The sequence below is a fragment of the Vipera ursinii genome (assembly GCF_947247035.1).
Source record: "Vipera ursinii genome assembly, chromosome: 6".
Taxonomy (NCBI): Eukaryota; Metazoa; Chordata; class Lepidosauria; order Squamata; family Viperidae; genus Vipera; species Vipera ursinii.
This window is the reverse complement of record NC_139515.1, coordinates 48,126,350-48,144,860: the sequence shown is the minus strand read 5'-3', so window position 1 is coordinate 48,144,860 and position 18,511 is coordinate 48,126,350. Positions and strand designations below refer to the sequence as shown.

The window sequence follows — 18,511 nt, the reverse complement described above, 5'->3', positions numbered from 1 at the left end:
CAAAGTCCCTTAGAGGCTTTCCTTAGTAAGCATCAAACACTACTTTCTTGAAATGTATGATCACAGATAGTACCAAAGCAGCAGATTTAAAAAAAAACGTTTATTTAGATGAACAGTAGATCCAAGAATATAGAATGGGAATATTGTAAATTATCTGAAATACAGTAAGCATTGCATGTAAAATCGATATAATAAAATATGAAACCGAGTTCATGTTAATATACTTTCTATTTAAGACATCACCCACAAGAAAGAATAGCAACAACTGAGGTCCAGTAAAAGTGAGTGCAACAGAGAGACAGAGACATTGGTTAAAGTGCTGAACTGAACATGGTCTACTCCTCCTTTAGGCATGTATGTATGCATGCAGGCAGTGCTTTTTTTGTAAAAGAAAAAGGTGCCGGAACTCACATATGTCATACAACCCACCTTGCCTACCCTACAGGGTTCCATCCAAAAAAGGTGCTGGAACTCCGTTCTGAGCGTTCTATGAGAAAAAAAGCCCTGCATGTAGGCATTCAAAAGGGAAAATACCAAATGCTCTAATGCTATATTTATAAGAATACTTTTGCACCCAAGAGATATTCTTAGTATTCTTAGTATTTGTTAAAATATGGGTCCCCTTGCTGAGAGAAAGAGACAACTGAAACTGGAAGGAATATCAAAAAGCAATCTAATGTTTGGCACGTGAACTTTGTATTTTAGCAGCTGCTATCTCTGTGACAAAAGGGACGCGGTGGCTCAGTGGGTTAGGACGCTGAGCTTGTCGATCAGAAGGTCGGCAGTTTGGCGGATCGAATCCCGAGTGCCGCGTAGCAGAGTGAGCGCCTGTTACTCGTCCCAGCTTCTGCCAACCTAGCAGTTCGAAAGCACGTAAAAATGCAAGTAGAAAAATAGGGACCACTATGGTGGGAAGGTAACAGCGTTCTGTGTGCCTTTGGCGTCTAGTCATGCCGGCCACATGACCATGGAGACGTCCTTGGACAAGCGCTGGCTCTTTGGCTTTGAAATGGAGATGAGCACCGGCCCCTAGAGTCGGAAACGACTAGCACGCATGTGCGGGGGAACCTTTACCTTTACCTTATCTCTGTGACAGTCATTTTTATAAGAAAACCTAAAACATAGTCTCAAAATTATAAATATGCTCACCAGCCCAAAAGATTGAGAAACTCTGTTTGGTTAATATATGTGCTTACATGTGTACTTACATACATACAGGTTAAATACTTGTGACATAGAACTTTCTAAAATGAAATACGCAACAGGAAAGCTCTCTTTATACAAAACTTGCTATCATTATAGCAAGAAAGTACTGATCAGATTATTTGTGACTGTGCTTGGTCTCCTTAGCACCATGTACAGAACGCACATATACTGTATGACAGATCTTAGCTGAGAGTAGAGATTCAATTTTTTTTTAAAAAAACTTAGTCATAGTAGTTGATGTGTAATGGAAAACTTCAAAGCCTGATCCACTTTACAATCCTTTTGATGGCAGGTTATATCCTGTATATTCCATTTCTTGGCCTTTTCCACTAATGACATCTGCATTAAAAGAGAAATTGTATTTCTCCAGGCTTTCTCCCCTTTTTCTAACTGCTGCTCAGGGAGCTGTTCTTGCAATGCATTATTTCAAAAAATTCTATCTTCCGATGGCTAATTATCAATAACTCAGAGTGAATTTTTAGGAAGATAATATAGTCAGCTTCATAAAGGGTCCATGAGAGCATTTTGCTCTGTCTGATCTAAACCTGTAGGGAAGCCTCAGTGTGAATCAGTGAAAGTAGTATTTTCAGAAATAAAAATTTGATTTATTTATCCAGATTCAGGAAGTAATCATGTTGGCCATAAGAAAATTTAAAAAATCACAAATGTCTCTAAGGTAGGCCTCATGTCAGAAAATAGCATGGAAATTTTAGAAAACTCTGGAATCCTTCATAAATTTACAGCAATAAAGCAAAGAAATGGAGTAAAAATTGGGGGTGGGGATGGGAAATGAGCACAAAGCCATCAAATCAGTTATATTAAATTTTAAAGGGTTTTCATTTTTCCATTCCCATTTTCCTGAAGTTGCCTGGTTTCTAACATTGCAGTTGGTGGTAAAAGGTTACACAGGACTTCTGTGGCCTTTGGTTTTCCCTGATGCATTTGGCTGCTCTAGGCTTCCCAGGTTCTAGTGGTTAGTATGGAGGCTTTTGGATAGTCTTGCTTTGAACTATGGTGCTGGAGAAGACTCCTGTGAGTACCTTGGACTGCAAGGTGATCAAACCGGTCAGTCCTAGAGGAGATCAACCCTGACTGCTCTTTAGAAGGCCAGATCCTGAAGTTGAAACTCAAATACTTTGGCCACCTAATGAGAAGGAAGGACTCACTGGAGAAGAGCCTAATGCTGGGAAAGGTTGAGGGCAAGAGAAGAAGGGGACAACAGAGAATGAGGTGGCTGGATGGAGTCACTGAAGCGGTAGACATGAGCTTAAATGGACTCCAGAAGATGGTAGAGGACAGGAAAGCCTGGAGGAACGTTGTCCATGGGGTCGTGATGGGTTGGACATGACTTCGCAGCTAACAACAACAACTTGGACTGATATCAGATTTTAGTTTTATGATTAACCCTTTTTTTGTGGGGGGAGGAGAGGAATACAGTGATGATATTAATGAAATCCCTGCAAACAAACAACCAAGCTCAGAGAGTATAAAGAACTCTACAGTTCACTCCTGAACTGTATATATATTCTATTCTGTTGGTAAGTGCCTACAGAGACTTGTCCTCCCTGCCAAGTGTTTGGGCAGATACAGCCCAGTGGATGGGGTTGAATTCCCAGTGGCAGGGGGTGGGCTGTTAGACATTTGGTTGGGTTTGCATGAGGTGGGTACGGAAGTGTAATGATATCTGACAATGACTTTGAAGGATGAAGGGAAGAAATGCTGCCTAGGAAATAATTCAATTAGGAGGAGGGAACCACAGTAGTTTAATGGTCAAACCAAGAAACTTAGGAAAGTTGATCAGGTAGTTAAAGGCTTTTATCTTCAGACGTGTAAGATTCTATTAATGTAGCATTGGGAGGTTGGTGAGAAGTTGGTTGACTTGCAGGTGATGAGAATCTTTGGGCATTTAGCCCAAAGATGGCTAAATCTGGTTGCTGTTCTAGACCTTGCATGGGGGGGGGTGTTGATCAAATCAATCATCATTTATGTTTTTTATTATTTTATTCCTATTGCATTCTATTTTTTTAATGCTGTTGTTTCTATTGTATACTACTCAGAGTCAGTGAGACCCAGCTGGTGCCTAAATCAATCAAATCAAATCAAATGTTTGTTGCTTCATTTTGTACTGCAATATGCATACATTTTTTCTAGGCATTTCTCTTCAGAGTCATAATTTTGCAAATGTTTCTTACCATATGTATATTTTTGTAAGCAATTCTCCTCAGTAGGTGTGTTTAAGTGTAGACTTTTGTGAATAATAATTTAGAAAAAGAAGAATATGTTGATAGGTGGTTGTTTTATGATAGTGTAAATTTAGGAAATACATAAAGTCTCTCATGCTTAAGAATGAATTCATTAGATAGGAATGGAAATTTTAGCTGTTGAAATTCTTCTAACGCTGTTAACAGAGTAAGCAGCACTATAAGAACAGAACATGAAATAAAACATAAAACACCAAAGCATAAAACATAAAAGGAATGGTTGCTGGAATTGTGTATGTCTAGTTTAATGAAGAGAAGGGCGAGGGGTCACATGATAGCAGTGTTCCAATATCTCAGGGGCTGCCACAAACAAGAGGGAGTCAAGCTATTCTCCAAAGTACCTGAAGGCAGGACAAGAGGGAGGGAAATCCAAGAGAGAAGCAACCTAGAACTAAGGAGAAACTTCCTGACAGTTAGAACAATTAATCAGTGGAACAACCTGCCTCCAGAAGCTGTGAATGCTCCAACACTGGAAGTTTTTAAGAAGAGAATGGACAGCCATTTGTCTGAAATGGTATAGGGTTTCCTGCCTGAGCAGGGGGTTGGACTAGATGACCTCCAAGGTCCCTTCCAACTATTATTATTATTATTATTATTATTATTATTATTATTATTATTATTATTATTATTATTATTATTATTAAGATTGATGTGTAGTTTGGATGCAAATTCCAAGTTTCTTTCAGGATGTGAGATGGTTATCTCAGAGACAATATTTCAGATTACAATAGAAGTATTTAGTAGTTAGGAAGCAAGATTTCATTTTATATAGGCTGTGAAAGGTAGTATATAACAATCATTTAACAAATTTAATTAATAATAAATAATTATAAGTATGGCAGGAGAGGGATTATATAAAAACTTTAAAGAATACCCAAAAGACCAAATTTTGATTTATTTTGTTTGAGAACCTATAAATCATTTGGTATAGCACAGCGATTTCTTCTGAAAAGTGTGATAGCTATGGAACTCAGCTTTAGAATCTGTTTTGAACAGTAGAGTCCCAACAAACGACAATGTTGTTGAGCACGTATAGAATTACAACTATAATTGGTCACAATCAAGAAAATATTATGTCAGTTGTGTATAAAAATATGAATATAATTCAGCTTTTTCCTCGTGAGTAAAAGCAGGAGGGATTTCACCCCCTCCAAAAAAAATGATTAAAGAATACATAAACCCAGACAAAGAATTTCACTGTAGTTTAATCTGGAAACAGCCCTGCTTATACAATGATATGTCTCTATCCTCCTCCCCCAGATTAAATCCAGGATTATATGAAGTATGACATGTGCATATTATGAAATAGCATTACTTTGTCTAATTTCTGTGTGTTGGTGTGTAAAAGTGAGATTACCTCTTTTCACTTCCTATCCCAGCAGGTGACCCGTATCATCCGAACAGAACCAGCAGGGTTGTCTATTCAATATGTCTGCAGTGGCCTGTAAAAGTCTCTGGATTTAGTGCTTTAGTCTACAAAAAGGTACACTCCTGCCTCATCTAAATACTGAGTCATTTGCAGTTGCCTTTTTTTTCCAGTTGAGCATTTAGGCTTTAGTTTTAATAGCTGTTTGACAACTGAAGACATAATGTTCCAGAAGAAAAGAAAGAAACACAATACATAGGGTTTTATGGCACTCTCATTAGAGTGTCTAATCAGCTGCACACAGGAACTCTTCAAACAGATCTGAGGTAATGTGTGGCATAGCCAGATAATTTTGACAAAGTTCAGTTCTCTAATATTTGCAATTAAACCATCAGAACTAAAAGGGAAAACACAAATGTGTTGTTACTGCACGCAAAGAAGACTTCATTTGTTCAATACTAAGCTGTTTTCTATGTAAGTGTGGTACAAAGGGTCAAGTAGCAAATGGAAACCAATGGATCCAATCAGCTCCTGCATATGTAATAAAATCCAGTATTAGCAAGCAGCAGAGGAGCAAAGCAGCCATCTCATCATGTCTGCCTCCCCAGATCTGTGTGATTAATCCCAAATGGATGTCAACAGGGATTTAGTGTAAATGGAATAGAAGGCTATTCCTGAGAAAGGGGCTATTTATATTTATTTCTATAGTTTCTAATTTCTTTTAAACAACATCAGCAATAAGCTTTTAATTAATATTGAAAGTCTGATAGTTCCTTCAGGATTATTCATAAAGTAGGGTAGAAAAAAATATAAATTAGCAGTTGACATTCTTGTTAAGTTGTACAAGCAAAAGTCTGCATTTTTTTCCCTAAATTTCCTTGTTGCACCATCTTTGTACTTTAAATTATTTTGAAATGACAATTTGCAATCAAAATTCTATATCGCTTGTATATGGAAACAAAAATTTTAATGATTATAGTTGGGAAAATACCAAATAAGTTTTTTTAAAAAAATAGGATCATAACATCACTGTCAACGCTGCTAACATTGGATGTTCTTGCTTTGACAAAAGATGGAAATGTAGCCATTTTTCCTCTATCACTGAGGTTGTGATCCTAGGACTAGCCTGGTTAGACAAATGGAAACCGTTTATCTGGTGAGAGAAGGGAATGAGGACTGTGAGGACCCAAGTCCCCCCTTAGCTCGAGGAACATTACAGGAGAAAGCCCACCCAATGAGCTAGTGCACATGGCTGCCTTGCCTCAACCAGAATGTACGCTATGTCCCCCCCTTGAGATGGAGGAGATGCAGCAGTATGTGAACAAAAACCTAGCGAGGGGATTTATCGAATGGGCCAAGTCTGCCGTGAGACCCCTGGTGTTATTTAAAAAAAAAGATGGGTCACTTTGTCTCTGTGTGAATTATAAAGGTCTGAACATGGTGAGCGTGGAAAACAAATACCTCCTCCCACTCCTGAAGGACTTACTAACCCACCTGGCCAAGGGGAGAGTCTTCACTAAGTTGGACTTGAGAGGGGCTTATTCCTGGGTGAGGATAAAGGGAGTGGAAGACTGCTTTTAACTGTCCCATGGAGAGCTACCAAATTAAAGTCATGCCATTTGGACTACAGGGGGCTCCAGCTGTCTTCATCAGCTGATTAATCAGGTACTATATGACCATTTATACAAAGAGGTTTTGGTGTATCTTGACAACATCCTGATATACAGCACAAATATGGCTGACCATGTAAAACTAGTGAGAGAAATGCTAAAGAAACTGCTGAACGCCAAACTTTATGTTAAACTATCAAAGTGTGAGTTTCACCAGACCTGACTGGATTATCTTGGCTACAGAATTTCCAGCGAGGACATTGAAATAGATCTGACCAAAGTGAAAGCCGTAATTGAATGGCAGCCCCCAAAGACTCGCAAACAGCTCCAAAGCTTTCTGGGATCCGCCAACTTCTACTGTCAAGTCATCCCCTCCTTTGCTGAAATTGCCCTACCCCTTACGGAATTACTAAAAACAGACAAAGAGGTAGGAAAGCTGCATCTGGGCCAACCAGTAGCATGGACTATGAACTGTGAAACCACTTTTCAGAATTTAAAAATACTATTTGCGGTCAAACCGGTCTTAAAGCATCCTTGCTCAGGGGAGCCCTTTGTGATTCAAGCCGATACCAGCGACGTGGCTATTGGAGCTGTGCTACTGCAAAAGAACCAGAGTGGGACCCTACAACCTTGTGCCAACACCTTGAGGTGGGCTGTGTGGGAAAAGGAAGCCTTCGCAATCTGTTGGGCTCTATTAAACTGGCGACACTGTCTAGAAGGGAGCAAAGTGCCTTTCGAGGTATGGACTGATCACAAAAACCTAGAAGCACTAAAAATTCCCTACAAATTGTCCCCAAAACAAGTGCGATGGGTGCAGTACTTTAACCATTTTAATTTCACCCTAAAGTACATACTGGGATGAAAAAACTTCTTAGCTGATGCTCTATCCAGACTGCCCCAGTACAAAAGCCAGCCTGAAGAGGTTAATAAGGCAATTATGTCCAATCCACAAACTGCTTCTCAATTCATGCCATGCAGAGTCCCACCTTTAAGAGCCTCTAACCCTGATGACCCTGGGGCAAAGAAAATAAAAGAGCTCCTCACCAACCAATGAGTCAAGGACAATCAAACCTCCCTAACATGCAGAGATGGTTTGGCATACAAGGGGGGAGAGCTATATTTGCCAGAGACCCTCTGCCTTAATGTTCTCCAACATGGCCATGACGTAAAACAGGCTGGGCACTTTGGATATTTAAAAAACACTACCTACACCTCATCCGCCGGCAATTCTGGTGGCCGGGATTGAAACAGGATGTGGAAAACTATGTCCGGAGTTGTGCTGTATGTGCCACTATGAAAAGAATTCCGGGGATTCTTTAAGGAAAACAATGCCTCGAAGTTCTTCTTAAGGGATTCATATGTTGGAACATGACAATTACACTGAGTTATTCAGTTATTCTATCTTTCCTTAGAATTCAAGCTGTAATTAGGAAAACAGGGGCTTAATTTAAAGGTATCTTTTCATCAGTGAAAGTTTCTACTTATACATAGAAAAGTTCTGAATTTAGTACAAGTAGTCCTTGATTTACAACTGTAATTGAACCCATGAAATCAATCATAAGTCATGATAGTTGTAAGCTGGCTCACATGGTTACATCTCACCTTACAACTGCTTTTGCAGTGGTCATAAAATGAACAAAATGGTTTTTAAGGAGAACCCATTGTTTGCTATGGGGAATTTTTTTGGTGGGAACTGGAAGTAAATGCCAGTTTCCAGTGAAAACACTGCTAATTGTGGTCACATGACCATGGGATATTGCAAATGGCCCTAAATGTGGACTAGTTTCTGAGCCCCCAAAATGCAGTCATGTGACTATGGGGGTGGGGCTTCAAAACTTTGAATTCAACTCCTAAGTCCCTTTTTGGGGCCCATTGTAACTTTAAATGGTTTCTAAAAAAAAGTCATAAGTTGAAGAATACTGTATCAAATTACAAAACTGAAAAGGAGGCTGGTCCGAAAGTAGTGTTACCAGAAATTATTCAATTAGTTTCACCAAAAACTGAAAAGGAAAAGAAATTTTCATCAATATCTTTTGTAGGCTTTTATGGAGACTCTTTCAGCCTTCTCTAGAAGTCTTTTAAGATTCTATAACATCCTGTTCCATCAGTGAGAACCGTTTATGATTTTTGAATAATTTCCCTATAAACAAAAACAGAACACTTTGTGATTCTTAATATGTCCTCTTTATGGATTTCATATAGACATCTGTCTGACCAATGTGAGAACTGAATGCTGAACTAGATAGGTATGATCTAATGTGGTTATTTTGTTTTAAAAGGGAACTAGGGGATCAGCCACATTGGACTTAATTCTCACTAACAGAGATGAAATGTTGAAGCTACAGGAATCTTGGGTGTGTGTGGGGGGTGATCATGCAATATTGGAATTCAATATTATGCAAGCACAAGCAATAGAACATAGTCAAACTAGAATCTTGGATGTTAACACAGCTAATTTCAATAAACTTAGAGACAGCTTGGGAAGGATTCCATGGATGAGAATCCTCAAAGGGAAAACAACTCAAGAAGCTTGGGAAATTTTGAAAAGTGAGATTATAAAAGCCCAGTCTAGCACACTACCAATGAAGAAGAAAAATAAGAGCTTTCAAAAGAAACCACCATGGCTGCATAAAGAACTCTCTGATAAAATACAAAGACAAAAAGGACAAGTATAAAAAGTGGAAAGAGGGGCACATAACTAAGGTAGAATATCAGCAAATAACTCGAGCCTGAAATGATGAAGTGAGGAAAGCTAACACTAAAAATGAAGTAAGGCTTGCGACAAAGGTCAAAAATAACAACAAAAAAAGCTTATTTCAACATGTAAAAAACAAGAAAAAGTTAAGGAAATGATTGGTCCACTAGTGAGAGAAAGTGGCAAGAAGGTGACAAGCAACAGGAAGAAAGCAGAACTATTTAACTCATTTTTTACAACTTAACTCCATTTTTATACAAAGGGAAGAAATAGTTCAACCTATCAAAAACAGTACTGGAAAAAACAGATTAGAAACACAAGTTAAAATAGGCAAGAAAATGGTAAGTGAGCACCTGTCTACCCTATAAGAGTTCAAATGATCAGGGCCAGATGTATTACACCTCAAGGTTCTGAAGGAACTGGCAGATGTGATCTCAGAACCACTGAACTATATGTTTCAAAGATCGTGGAGCACTGGGGAACCACCAGAGGACTGGAAAAGAGCTGATGTAGTTCCCAACTTCAAAAAAGGGAAAAAATAGATCCAGGAAATACAGACCTATCAGCCTGACCTCAATACCTGGGAAGATTCTGGAAAAGAGAATCAAGCAATGAATCAGCGAACACCTAGAGGCAAACAAAGTCATAACCAAAAGCCAACATGGATTTGTCAGAAACAGATCATGCCAGACAAATCTTATTGCATTATTTGACCAAGTGACAAAATTAGTGGACCAGAGAAATGCTGCGGATATAACTTACTTGGACTTCAGTAAGCCATTTGATAAAGTAGACCACAACCTACTACTTAATAAGATAGAAAAATGTGGGTTAGACAGCATCACTATCAGATGGATTCGTAGCTGGCTGACCGGATGTACTCAGTGTGGTCCTCAATGGAACTGCATCTACATGGAGGGAAGTGTTTAGTGGGGTGCCCCAGGGCTCCATTCGGGGCCCAGTGCTCTTCAACATCTTCAATAATTTGGATGAAGGGATAGATGGGGAACTCATCAAATTTGCAGACGACACCAAGCTGGCAGGAATAGCCAACACTCTAGAAGATAGGCTTAAGATACAGAAGGATCTTAACAGACTTGAACACTGGGCGCTATCTAACAAAATGAAATTCAATGGTGAAAAAAGTAAGGTTCTACATTTAGGCAAGAAAAAACAAATGCACAGGTACCGTATAGGTGGTACCTTGCTCAATAGTAGTAACTGTGAGAGGGATCTCGGAGCACCTGAAGGCAGGACAAGAAGCAATGGAAGGAAATTAATCAAGGAGAAAAGCAAATTTCCTGACAATTAGAACAATTAATCAGTGGAACAACCTGCCTCCAGAAGTTGTGAATGCTCCAACATTGGAAGTTCTTAAGAAGAGACTGGACAACCAGTTGTCTGAAATGATTTAAGGTTTACATTTTTGTCTACCTATTGAGTCCTTACCAAGGACCTGGGATAGGCAGATGTGGATGTTTGAATTGATGATATTACAGATATCACAAGATGGAAGCAGTTCCTAGTAAGGCTGCCTTTTGTAATTGACTAATGATGAATTTGTCAATGCCAATGGTGTTCAAGTGGTGCTTCTGTGGTTTTGGGATTGCACCTAATGCACTTAATTCACCTATTGCTATTGGTACTACCTTGTTTGCATTTGCCACATTTGTTCTATTTCTATTTGTAGGTCTTTGTATTTTGTTATATTCTCCAGTTCTTTCTCTTCTATTCTGCTGTCTCCAGGCACTGCCACTTTCAAGACTTTTTTGCCTTTCTTATTAATAATTGTTAAGTTCGGGGTGTTATGTAGCAGGTGCTTGTCTGTTTGAATTCTAAAGCCCCAGAGCAATTTAACATTTTCATTTTCTAGGACTTTCTCTATTTTATGATCCCATCAGTTCTTGCTTGCAGGCAAATGATATTTCTTGCAGATCTTCCAATGCACCATTGTTGCTGTGCAATCTTCTTGCAGCAGCTTACCAGGTGGTCCACTGTTTCTTCAGTTTCTTTGCATAGGCAGCACTTACTGTCTGTTGCTGTCTTCTCAATTTTGACTTTGTATGCATTTGTCCTTAAGGCTTGGACTTGTGCAGCCAGAATTAGTCCCTCAGTCTTCTTCTTCAACTCTCCTGCTCTTAGCCATTGCCATCTTGTTATTATCTGCTTTCCCAGCTATTTTTTTTTCAATGTACTGGCCAAAGACCTAAGATGGCGGTGCCTGGAATGGCTGCAGCTGCATTGGCTCTTGAAGGCGAATAGTTTTGGGAGGGATATTAAGGGCTAGTATAGGCCACATGATCAGGAAGATTTTAATGTGTTTGAGCAACATGGTGGAACTAAGGTAACATACGACATACGACCAACAATCTTTGCTGGCATGGCGAGTTTCTAGTTGTTTTGGAACTGTTGGTGAGACCGTTAAAAGTCGTTGGCACTGTTTGAATTTGTTCTACCAGCAGCAAGATCTGACTGCTGGCCTAGTGATGGATTGTATTGCAAATCAGGGCTGTTTCCAGAGGAGGCAGAGGAGGAGAGGACCTGGAGCTTATGGAGCGAAGGAACTGGATGAGGCTGTCGGCAGGCCCAGAGGAAGAGAGAGAGGCTTTTGGAGGAGTTGGTGGCAGCAGCAGCAGCATGCTCCAGGGGTGAAAAGAAGCAAGGCCTCTTAAAGTAAAAGGTGGAAGAGTCAGGATCAGAAAAAGGAAAGAAGGCGAGGTTGTCAGAATACAAGCTAACTTGAGGGCTAATCCACATGAAGCCCCATTTCCATCTGTCCTGTTTGCCATCGTTCACTCCCTAGAGACTAAAATGGACAATGTGAAATTTGAGTGGGCCACGATTCTACAAGGAGTATATATTGGAGGTGGTGACCCTTTGAGAGCTGTATGCAACGAAATTTCATTTTGATGTATGCCGATTGGTGTACATTCAAAGTGACAATAAAGTTATCATCATCATGTAGTGTTTGTCTTCCCATGCTTCCATTCTGTTCTTCATTTGGTCTTTCTTGTAGGACAGTTTGGTTTTTCCAGTGGTCAGTAAGCCTTCCTGATATACTAATTTCAGTGCATCTTCATCATTGTCCTTCAGATAGTCTTCCAAAGCCATTTTTTCTTCTTCAACCATCTGATGTACTCGCAACATTCCACGCCCACTTATTTGCATTGGTAGATAAGAGTCTGTCAATGTCACAGCGTGGATGAAGAGCATGATCCATTGTTATCATTTTTATGGTCTTCCTATCCATTTCTTTCAGTTATTATTATTGTTGTTGTTGTTGCAATAGCACTTAGACTTATATACTGCTTCATAGTGCTTTACAGCACTCTCTAAGTGGTTTACAGAGTCAGCTTATTGTCCCCAACAATCTGGGTCCTCATTTTAATGACCTCAGAAGGATGGAAGGCTGAGTTAACCTTGAGCCGGTCATGATCATACTCCTGGCAGTCAGCAGAATTAGCCTGCAATACTGCCTTCTAACTATTCTAACCACTACTTATAAAATACAATTCATATTTTATTTGATTTACATGGTTTGAACAAGTAGAAAAGAATGATATACTATTTGTCTTTAGCCAGCTATGAATACATCTGGTAGTGATGCTGTCTAACCCACATTTTTCTATCTTATCAAATCGTAGGTTGTGGTCTACTTTATCAAATGCTCGAGGTAAAAACACTGTTCTATAAGAAAAAATCTACAGGTTGCTGATGAATAAATAAGAAGAAATCATTTATAGGAAGGCTGATTGTAAATGCTCCACATCTATTGTTGGATCAAGGCCACAGCTTTCACATATGAAACTATTATTCAAGACAAAATATTACCAATCATTCTACAAAGGATTATCTAACTCTTGGGATATTTTGAATGTGATATATTTGTTTATTAGCTAGGAAAAAAGCTAAGAAGAATCAGATGATAAATTCAATAATAGTGAGTAATCAATCAAGTGCTAAAATGATAGATGCCAACAACTTTCCCCCAGGAAAGCCAGCAGACAGAACTGTTTTGCAAAATTAGGTTGAATAACTAGAACATGTCAAAGTACTGCAGAATGCAAATCTATGTCTTAGGTCTTCTATCTGAAAATATACAGCTACTGTGTCTGCAATATCAAGTAAATAAATATAAAATCTGAACTAAGATAATAAGTACTATTACTCATTACTTATAAAAAAGCAGCCACTATGTAATTGACCTAATAACAACATAGAAAGAAACTTTTATAGTCAAGTGTTTAGGCCACAATCATCTATAATTAAAACCTGACTTCAATATGCATGAGACCAAGAAGCTGGATTCTTTTCTTGGAAACAGAAGTCAAATAATGTACTATAAAGCAAACTGCAACTTCAAAGCTGACCTAGCAAAACCACATTTTCCACAAAAGGATAGTATAAAGATTAGCTGGCCTGTGAAGGTATAGTCTCTGCGGAGTTGAGCTCGTTTTTGATAATTTAATAGAAATGTTCATGGAATTTGGAAGCAATTTGACATTACACGAAGTTTTGAATTTCTCAACCAGTATTTTGGATTGCAGCAGAATACAAATTTAATAAACAAAAACTCTATCCATGGGATTCCTAGTTGATTCTACACAAGGCTACCAAGGGTGAAACTCAGTTTGCTTCTAAGGCCAAGGGCTATTATTTGCCAAGCTAGAATTTCAGAACTGATGTGTGTATAAATATGTATTTGGGAATATGGATGCCTGTTCATCATGAAGTTCCAAGTAACAGTAAGATGGGTATCTTAGATATATGAACCTTGATAATTTTTCCAAGACTTTGGGAATAGAGATTATTTTGCTAGAACTCTGATAGGCATAATACAATCTCCTTTCAAAAACCAAGACAGACTAAAATGTATTAATCAGGGCATTTTCCTTTCTGTAAAATATACACACAAAAATATGAAATATAAATATTAGCTTTTCAAAGAAAAATGTGAAGAAATAATCTACAGTAATCATATAACTTTATAAGGTGAAAGAAGAAAAGAACAGAAAGAAATTTATTTTTTTCTTAAACAAATAGACTGAAACTGCCCAGCATTAATGTTTTGGGTTGAATGAAATAAGATTTTTTATTGTAGCAGTTAGCTATTCTAGCAGTATTCTCATGAGCTGATTGCTAATCTGAACAATAACCTGATCTGTTAAATTACATTAATTTGTCTTTATAATGCATAAATAAGATATTATAAAGAAACTGTCATTAGTCAGACAGCCATAACAAAGCATCATATCTGTCCATTTAATCATTATACAAAATGTTTTAGCAGATGTAACTTAAATTGTATTAGAATCATAGTCAGACACCTTTTCTAAAGCTTATGTTGAAATTGCTGTTTTTCCTCCATTCTGCAGGATTCTGCACTTTGAAAAATAAAGTAATTAAAGAAAAAATAAAAAGTGTAGGATGAAGTTACATAAAATTTCATCACGTTTGCTTTCAGTATTGAATATAGAGAGTTACATGTCTGCTTCCTATTTATGCATATATATTCTGTTATTGTTTTAGTATATTTTGAAAATTGAACATGATTCTCTATCCTTGATCTCACATTAAATGAGACATGTATGAAAGTAATATTTGGCCATTTTTAATTGGAATATTTTGATCATGCTTTTTAGTTATGAATAAATTCAAAATATCGAACAATGATAAGACTTCTCCAAGAGTGAAGACCAAAGGAAAACTTTAAATAAGAGACTATGTTTGTATGGGAACAAGGCATGGCAAGGCCCAATTGCCTGCAATGTTGGCATTTATTAGAATTATCTTTCTAACTTCTGCTGCTTTCTCATAGCCTTTTTGGAATGTACAGTCATAATCCTGGTAATATAACAGGGTTTTATTATTTATAAGCAAAATAAATAGATTTTGCATATTTAAATGTGTTGGATTCAACTCCCATTATCGCAGTCAATATATGTCTGTTTAGGAAAGGCAGCTAAAATGCTATACCACAAAGAAAGAAAGCAAAATCACATAAAGGCAATATCACTAGATCTTTGCAAAATTTTCAAGGGATGTTTCAATTTAATGAAGTTTTGATGGAATCACCCCACTGAACAGATTCACAAACTGAAGATACCCTCAAAGCCCTTTATAGACTTTCATGTGCTTGATGTTTTCTTTAATTTCTTGGGTTGATACAGACATTATAGAATGCTGCGATTTCCCTCCCATAAATGACGAATGTAGGTTCTATGACACTGGCATGAGATAATTAGCCAATCTCTGCCTATGAGAACTTTTTTAGGATGCCAAGATATTCCTACTTGTTATCAGCATACAACTTTGCTCTTTCTTGTGCTAATATATTTCTACAATTGTCATGCCAATATAACTGGGATTTTTCCAATTCTCAGCACTTTGAAATGAGCTAGACTGAAATTTTTAGTATGCAATATTGGATCTAATTAGCATACTATCTTTGGGTAGAACTGTACTTTAACTTGGCATGACTAGATAAGGATTACCTTTTGACACTATAAGAATGGGTAAGGTAAAGGTAAAATTTAAAGGCTCTGGCTAAACTGTTTTTAAGAAAAAGGGAGTAGCAAAACTATCAATATGTTTTTGTGTCAGTTTCTTTTTGGCATTATATTTCATCAAAAATATGTTATTATTAAAATAGTTGGAGAAGAACACTTGCAGTATTGGTTCAGCACAATTTCTGCAGAGAACATTTACATAATTTGTAAAATAAAATCTTATGCTGTCCTCTAACAACACTGCCTTTAAAGAGCTGGAACATACATTGAAACTGAAGTTGGATAATCCTTGAAGGTGTTCACTGAAGAAGAGTTAACATTATCTAATGTTACTATTTGTTTCTCTTCATCCCATTCTATTAAATGTTTCTTTATTATAGAATGTTTTATCAAATCAAAACGTAAGATGGCTTCAATATGTTTACCTTTGAATGTCATAATGAAAACTGGAATTGAATAATCTAGTCAAATCTTGAATCTCCAGTTCAAACCAAACATGATTTACACAGACATAATCTGTATCAAATAATTTTCCCAATGGCTTCTCCCTTAATTGGATCAATTCAAACTAATAATGTTGCTGGAGGAACAGATTATTGACACAAATACCTGACACTCTACCTCTCTACAGTCCCATGTATTTTTCTTCTCTCTGTTGCTTTTAAAAGTTTGCTATGATAGAGCTTTATAAAGCAATAAAATAGCTTTCTATAGTAAATATTTTGAAGAAATAACTGTTGATTCTAGATCATCATTACCTGTCCCCCACAGGTAATGTTGTGAATTTAAGAAAGTTATTTATTTCAGGTGTCAAATGAGCTTATAGTATTTGTGATATTGAAAGAAATGATTTTGCAATTAATTTTGAAGCAACAATAAATGCTCCTCTACTGCTAGTAAAATATTCTTAAATGTTATAGTATCAGTTATTTAAAAAGGAAAGAAAAATAGATATAGAGGGAGATTAACATTAATTTAGCTTTGATTTCATTTCTTGGAATTCAATCACAATAGTGTGTTAAAAAGTATATGTTATACATGTTGAATAATCATTAAATTTGAGGGGGCTTGATGGCACAGTGTTTAAAGATGCTGAGTTAGTCAGCTGGAAAGATGACAGCCCGGGTTCATGTTTTGAATGCCATGCAACAGGTTGAGCTCCTGTTCTCACCCCAGCTTCTACCCACCTAGCATTTCGAAAGCATGCATATGTGAGTAGATTAATAGGTACCACTTTTGGTGGGAAAGTAAGCCATGCTGATCACATTATCACAGGAAATGGACAGTGCTGGCTGCCTCGGCCAAGAAACAGAGATGAGCACTACCCATAGCATTAGACACAACTGGACAGAGAAACCTTTAGTCATTGCATAGTTCCATTCCTATAAGTATATACTTATGGTTAGGCATTTGAATTCTATAATCACAAGCCTGGATGATATTAAAAGGTTTATTTTTATACTCGGCCTAAAATAAAAAAGGTAATTGTATTTATTTGAGCACCAACATAAGTCAGTCAACAGCCAGCTTTCATGCCCAAGGCAGAACTAGAATTCACAGTCTTCTGATTTTTAGGTCAGCACTTATTATACCAAAGAATAAAGGAGTTCAAACTAATTTGATACTATAATATTAAGTAGAAATAAAAACTGAAACAAGTATATATAACCATCTTCCCATTGTAAGATTCAGTCATATGTTATTTATTTATTCAATTTCTATGCCTGCCCATCCAAACTACTTGATTCTGAGTGACTAACAATACTTAAAAATGAGGGGGGGAGAACCAATATAATGTTACTTGCATAGCACAGATCTATGTGCAAATCTGGATGAGGTCCATTTCTAAGAAAAGCATAATCCTGAAGCAATATTACAAGGTGTCCTTTTGCAAAGAAACAATGTCACTGTCTGAGGCTGATCATATGTGACTGACCATTCTTGTATCTTTCCTACAGTACAATTATACTTCTGAGAGAGAGTGAGCAGAACTTGGCTATATTCTGCCTTTCTGATTCCAAGCAGCCCTGAAGATAAATAGCATGCAAAACTTCAAAGTATTGGAACATATGAAAATATGTATTCCACACTTGGCAGAAATACATCCAAAGGAAAAGAATTCATAAAGAATCCCCTTAACAGGTAAAATGCATGAAAAGATTTGGCATTTCCCTTTTAATGAGGTTGCTTCCTATCACTAGTAGTATCCTTGTCAGGAAGGCAGTCTTACCAATCTTTTCCTATGCGGTGTAACACAGGCACATGGCAGGGATTATTTTAGTCTTTTATCTAAGAGGATTACCAGATAAATGAATAAAAAAAATCCATTCCACAGAAATGAAATTGAGTTTGAAGAGAAGATGGATATTTCATAGATGTCATACTAATTTCTTACACCATAAAAGTAAAGACAGAAAATTGAATCAAAATACTGTATTTTAGAGTATGGTGAAAACTGACTTACTGTTGATGATGTGATTCAAGATATCTTCGTTTTTTTCTAAATTCACCTTCCTATAAGAACAAAACATGCACAAAATGTTTTTGATTATATTAAACAATATAAAGCCAGACTATTCTACAAAAATAGTTCTGAATGGAAGAACAGAGATAGGCAGCTTATGGTCTTCCTGGGAATGAATTCAACAATTTAAACCAATCAAATGAAAATGGCAGCATATAATAAAGAAACCTAGTATGACCAATACTCAAGAGGCTTATATGAGTAATTATTTCTGAAAGGCCATAGAGTGTCTGGACTTGTAGTAAGACCATGAAATTTCATCATTCGTAGAGAATCAGTTTGGAGTATATATAAGCAACAGAAGTAATCAGAAGATGGAACCCCAAAGAATAGGTCATTA

General features: G+C 37.2%; 1 protein-coding gene across 1 annotated transcript in view; it reads right to left on the bottom strand.

Annotated features, from left to right (window-relative positions):
• SYT1 (synaptotagmin 1) overlaps window positions 1-18,135 on the bottom strand; it is a gene marked incomplete at its 3' end in the record, with an annotated part of 207,440 nt that extends 189,305 nt beyond the window's left edge. The window contains exon 1 of the mRNA XM_083365142.1: window positions 18,112-18,135. The remainder of the gene's footprint in view (window positions 1-18,111) is intronic.
• Window positions 18,136-18,511: the final 376 nt, after the last annotated feature.